A 6,994-nucleotide genomic window follows, 5' to 3' on the forward strand; every position below is an offset into this window, starting at 1 on the left:
TCTAATTAAACTTACTTCTGAACAAGTTTCTCTCTCTCTCTCTCTTTCCCGTCCTTATTCTTCATTCCTTCCTTTTTTCTCTCTTCTTTATCTTTCTTCTCATCCTCCTTTCGGTCCTGGTCTTCTCTTGCTGTATAACAAGTTACCTCAACTGGATTGTATAAAACAACAACCAGTTTATTATGCTCATAGATTCTGTAGGTCAGGAATTCTATGATTTGAGTTAATGCACTGGACTGCAAAGTCAGTTTGTACCACAAGGTCAGCAGTTCAAGCTCACCAGCTGCTCCTCAGAAACCCAATACAGGGTCACTATGGGTTGGAACTGACTTGATGGCGCTATCAACAACAAAAACAACATAAGATTATGGGAGTTCTGTGACTGTGTAGGATAAACACTGGACTGTTTACCACAAGGTTGGTGGTTCAAGCCCACCAGCTTCTCTGTAGGAGAAAGATGATGCAAAGTTATACAGCCTCAGAAATCCTATTCAGGGTCGCTGTGAGTTGAAACCAACTCAACAATGTTGTTGTTAAGTACTGTGGAGTCAGTTCCGACTCATAGTGACCCTGCACAAGGTTTCCAAGGCTGTAAATCTTCATGGGAACAGAAAGCCTCATCTTTCTCCCACAGAACAACTGGTAGTTTTGAACTGCCGACCTTGAGGTTAGCAGCCCCATTCGTAACCACTACACTTATCAACAACAACAAAAAACATATTAATATTGATTTTTCTTATTTCCACAATATCTGAGGGCTCAGCTGGGAAGATTTATATAGTTGGAGGCTAGAGTTATCTCAAAGTTTATTTTGTTCCTTGTGTGGCATCTGTATTAATGTGATTCAATGGTAGATCGTTGTTGTGAAATGCCGTTGAGTCGATGGTAGAGTAAGTCAGGATTAAACACTTACAGCATGAAGTGTGTTCTCTTCATATGTTGTGGACTTCTTCACAGCCTGGTGAGCTCATGGTGGTGAGACTTATTACATGATAGCTCATGATTCTGAGAGTGAGTGTCTTAACAATCATGGTGGAAGATGCATGAACTGTTTTTTATGCTGCAGAAGTTACACCACATCATTTATGCCTATTTTGTTTGAAGTAGTGGTAAGTTTATATAGGTTTTCATGAAGGAGACAGTCATTCACCTGTCAGTGAGAGGAAGGTCAAATAACTCATGACCATACTTTCAAACTGCCACACTTTCACTTTTTCTTTGAAAGAGACCTGAAATATCCTATGCATATAATTGGCCAAGAGAAAAAATTCAACGAGGTCTGAACAGGTGTCCCTGCACTGAACAGAAACCCTGAACTAATTTATCTTTGAGAAGTGAAAGGTCTGATTCAAATGAAAGGTTAAAAAAGAACCCTATTGATGCAATCAACAAACTATATTCTTTATTTTCTTCCTTTTGATTACTCTGGAAACATTAGTAATGAAATAGGGTAACATTAAAACATAGTGGCATTAACATGTGAACACTGCTCCAAACCTATCATAGCTGAATATCAGCTTATCTAAAGCAGATATGTCAATGTGTTTCATTTCTCATGATAGGGGCTGGAAGGGCCCACTGGCTTCAAAGGAAGTACATATATGAAAATAGAACTCATATAATTGAGCCACTAGTCCTTTCTGTTTCTTCATTTTAACTAGTAATCAAGGGATGACCTGTAAATTCAAAAACTACATTTTACAACTGGAAAAAAAAAATCATACAAGGTCTGAATCAAAGGGAGGATTACCGGAGAACTTTATTTTCCTTATTTCAATTGGGGATAACATATCTGACATGTTTCAGAGGCTAGCCACATGTGTTGTAGCACTATATAGAGCCATAGCAGCAAAACTCCCAACATCATTTCGATACTGTAGATTTCTCAGTTCAATGATTTTGATGTTGATAGAGACAGACTTCCTTTGAAAGCGCAATCTGTATTGCATGCCTTTTGGTCAGTGTCTTGGTGCAGACTAACAGTATTTCACAGGAAAGTAGCAAAAGCCCAGTTTCTTTATTTCTTTGTGGAATAATTTAACACGTGGATTTTCAGAAGATTTAATGTGACTCCTGTTAATGAGTTATGACTGTGTATTGATACAATGCCTTCCTGATGGAGAATAAAGGGTGTGTATAAATATACCCATAGGGGAAGGCTGATCTTTCTAAGCATTTCAAATAAGTTCACTAGGTACTTAGGTGACATGTCTGTCACTCCAAACATATTAGTATTGAAATTGTAGCACTTCACAATTGAAGTGTATTACATACCCGAGATACAGTAAACTACTGTATTTGAATTGAATCAGACAATCATAGATATTAGAGCCGAAAAGACCTATTAGGTCATCATGTCCATCCACTGTTATTTCGCATTGTTCTTCACAACACACTGTTGCATCTCGAGTTAAATGCCTCAAACAATGCGACTTCTACCACTGTGCAAGAACATTTTCTTTTATTTCATTGTCTAAAGAACTTGTTCATTGAAGCAATTTGTTTCGTGACATTACACTGAAATATACTTTTTGCTCAATTTCACTTTGATGTTGTCATACCCCCACCACCATTTCTTAACCTTACTTTTCTTTTATCTCTTTTTTATGATAGTACTCTATTGTAGACTGATCCACTTAAAGGCCACACTTGAAATTTCAAAATTTTTATTCTTTAGATTGGCTTCCCCCAGAAGCAGACCATAAAAGAAAGATAAGAGAGTAAATAGTTTATTTGAAAATAATCCCAGCGAGTGCTGGTAGATGAGTTTTGAAGAGAGAAACAGAAGGAAAAAGAGGCATTAAAGGGGAAATATCAAAATAGTAGCCACTGTGGGTAACTGAATATTAATTCTTCTGCAGAAGTTTATTGTTTTGGATAGAGTACATGCCTCAGAGTTCTTCCTGGGCAATGAACAAGGGAGTTGTAATTTTTATATATCAACTCTTGTTAGCCATTGGATGCAGGTTACTCACATGGGATGTTAATTACTTGGCGCTTCTGGTCTGCCATTCAGTTGGTAGACTGGTCTGTGGCACATGGAGAAAGCCCGTACACCATTGATGGTATTAGCTGATCTGCACTACATAAGACCTGATAGTTCTAGGTAGAGTTAAAAGAGTCTACTAAATTTAACTCTTTTCCAAAACCCAAAGGAAAGAACTCACTCAGTATTTCTCACACTTGAGGAACTGAAGAAAAAAAATCAAGCCTCCTCTTGTGTTATTGAAGGATTCTCTGGGGAAATTACTGTTTCATGCAGAAAGTAACAAAAGAAGATGGAAGGAATACAGAGGCATTGTACCAAAGGAAATGGTCCATATTCAACCATTTCAAGAGGTAGCATATGATCAAGAGCCAATGATCCTGAAGGATCAAGATGAATTGAAGGCATTGGTGAAAACAAGACACCAGGAATTGATGGAATAAAAATTAAAATCTTTTAACAAAGTGAGGCAGCACTGGAGGCACTCACTCATCTATGCCAAGAAATTTGGAAGGCATCCTGGCCAACTGATTGGAAGAGGTCTGTATTTGTGCCCATCCCAAAGAGAGGTGACCCAACAGAATGCAGAAATCAGCAGACAATATCATTGAAAGGTATGGAAAGGTATGCACTAAAATTGTATTCTTTCTTCATACTTATTCAATATGTATGCTGAGCAAATAATCTGAGAAGCTAGATTATATTTATATGAAGAAAATGTGGCATCAGGGTTGGAGGAAGACTCATTAACAACCTGTGATATGCAGAAGATACAAACTTGCTTGCTGAAAGTAAAGAGGACTGTAAATTCTTTATAAAAATCCTCACCACTGGACCAATAAACAACATTCCTATCAGTGGAGAAAAGATTGAAGTTGTCAAATACTTCATTTTGCTCAGGTGAACCATCAACACTCATGGAAGCAGGAGTCAAGAAATCAAACGATATATTGCATTAGGCAAATCTGCTGCACAAGACATTTTTAAAGTATTGATGAGTAAAGATGTCAATATATGAACTAAGGCGAGCCTGACCCAAGCCATGGTATTTTCATTAACATAATGTGCCTGCAAAAGTTGGACACTGAATAAGGAAGACCATAGAAGAATTGATGCTTTTGAGTAATGGTGTTAGAGGAGAATATTGAAAGTACCATGGGCTGCCAAAAGAACAAACAGATCTGTGTTAGAAGAAGTGCAGCCAGAGTGCTCCTTGGAAACCAGGATGCCCAAACTTCATCTCTCATACTTTGGACATATTGTCAGGAAGGACCAGTCATTGGAAAAGGATATCATGTTTGGTAAGTTGGAGGGTCAGAGAAGAAGAGGAAGACCATCAGTGAAATGGATTGGCAATGTGGCAGCATCAATGGATTCAAGTGTGGCAACTATTGTTAGGTTGGCCCAGGACCAGGCAGTGAATTTTTTCTGTTACGCATAGGGCCTCTATTTGTCGATACCGACTCAATGGCACCTAACAACAACAACAACTAAATTTGATATCCAACCTTCAGTAGTGCTTCATGTATTCCTTTATTTTCTTTACACAAAATTCATAAATTATTTTCAAGAAACCATTTTGTTGCGGTCAATGCCATTTTATGAAATAAAGCACTGGAAAACTTCAAAACACTTTTAACATAGAAAGGCAACATCTAATTTAGATGGAAATATGATGTTTTCAGCTATGTTTGTTTACAAGTACATTGCCCTATAACAGCGTTATTTTAAATTAAGAAGGTAGGAAAATATTACATTTTAAAAACTAAAATTTTGCTTTTGTAGGAAAAGAGTGTTATTAATTAGACATTATAATTTAGATATAAATCATCCATACATCTATTGCTAAAGCATCGATACATTAAAAAGTCATATATTTTTAAAATAAATCTTTTCCTTTTATAATTCTCAGCATTTGGCTTTAAGCTTTTTCCTTTTGATTACATGGCAACTACCATAGTCCCAGACATCACTTTCATACAATGATTCAATAAAAGTCAGAAAAAGATCTAAATCTTACCTTTCCTTCTTTTGTATCAGAGAAGAAAACTTTCCCTACAAATTCCCTAGTAATCAAAACTTTTTTTTTCTAAGTTAAAAATAGGAATTCTGGTAGCGTAGTAATTAGTAGTCAGGCTGCTAACCACAAGGTCATCAATTCGAAACTACCAGCTGTTCCATGGGTGAAAGATGAGGCTTTCTGCTCCCGTCAATATTTAAAGCCTCGGTAACCCTAAACAGTGTCTCTATGAGTCAGAACCGACGCCACAGCATATAACCACCACCACCAAGTTAAAAATATTCTATTAATTTTATGTAACAGCAAATATTCAGTGGCTCTACATCAGTGAAGGAGCTCTGGTAGCATAGTGGTTACGAATCAGGCTGCTAACCTTAAGGTCAGCAGTTCGAAACTACCAGCCGTTCCGCGGGAGAAAGATGAGGCTTTCTGCTCCCGTAAAGATATACAGCCTTGGAAACCCTGTACAGGGTCGCTATGAGTCGGTTCCGACTCGACAGCACATAACCACCACCGCCACTATATCAGTGAATGGAGTCCTAGTGTGGTGTTGTGGCCTAATGTGTCAGACTGAAAAGTTGTTTGAACTGCAAGGTTGGTGGTTCAAGCTCACCAGCTGCTCCTTGGAAACCCTGTACAGGGTCGCTATGGGTCGGAATCGACTTGATGGCACTTCACAACAACAATAACAAAATCAGTGGAGTGCTTGTTTCTATTCCTATGCATTAATATTTATTTAAAAGGCAGTGATTTTCTACTGGAAATGACTAGTACAAGGAAACAAGGAGAAAGGGGTAGAACAAAAAAGGAAAATCTGGCAATAACTGTAAGAAGCTGTGGCAATAGAAGCAAAGTGTACTACCATGATCAAAATTCCCTGTCAGAGACTGCAAACCGCTCCTTGTGCCTAAAATGTTCTTATCATTTTAATTTGTTAAAATTTCACCTGGCTATTATCCAATAAAGCACTTTACAATCACCTTTCCCCCATAAGATCATCTTATTTAAAAGGAAAAATAAGAATTCCCGATTGATCTTTGTCTAAATACTCCCTTTCCCCTTCCTCTTTGCAAATTATCTTACTAAACCTATTCATACTTAAATTTATAATGAAAATATTTGTTTTTACATTATCTTTACTAATTTGTTTAGGCTGGTCTTTCTGCTTGGTGTCTGGTACATTATTTCCTACCAATTTACCCTGCTGGTGTGGCACTGTGGGTTAATGTGCTGGACTACAGACTTGGTTTGAACCTCAAGGTTGGTGATTCAAGCTCACCAGCCACTCCTCAGAAACCCTATGCAGGGTCGCTATGGGTCAGAACTGACTCGATGGCCCTGTAGGTGTGGTGCTGTAGGATATGCTCCGCTACAAGGTTGGTTTGAATCTCAAGGACAGTGGTTCAAACTCATCAGCTGGTAACGCTATACAGGGTCGCTATGAGTTGGAACCGACTCGATGGTATTTAACAACAACAACCAAACCCAAACCAAACCTATTGCTGTTGAGTGGACTCCAACTCATAGCGACCCAGTAGAACAGAGTAGAATTGCCCCAAATTATTTCCAAGGTTATACTTCTTTACGTGTGCAGATGACTCCTTTACTCCGCCATTGCCCAAAACCCACTACTGACTCAGAGGGAGCTGATATAGGGCTTCTGAAACTACCAACCTTTACCATAGCAGATAATTGCATCTCTCTCTTGGAGAGCATCTGGTGGGTCTGAACTTGTGGTTAGCACCCAGCACTTATTCTAAAGCGTCACCAAGACTCCTTTTACCCTGTCATACTCATGCTGAACTCATCTTCATAAAAGGCTTCTGGGACTTCTTCAACTTTTAGTGATTCTTAAAACTCATTTGATGTTACCTAAAGCAGGATCTTACCCCTAAAACCTATTAGTCTTCCAGGATTCTCTATCTCAAGAAATGGATTTCAAATATAATAGCTCAGGTTAGAAATCTAAGAGTCTTTTTTTTTAAATA

Source organism: Chrysochloris asiatica, unplaced genomic scaffold, assembly GCF_000296735.1.
Source record: "Chrysochloris asiatica unplaced genomic scaffold, ChrAsi1.0 scaffold00082, whole genome shotgun sequence".
NCBI lineage: Eukaryota > Metazoa > Chordata > Mammalia > Afrosoricida > Chrysochloridae > Chrysochloris > Chrysochloris asiatica.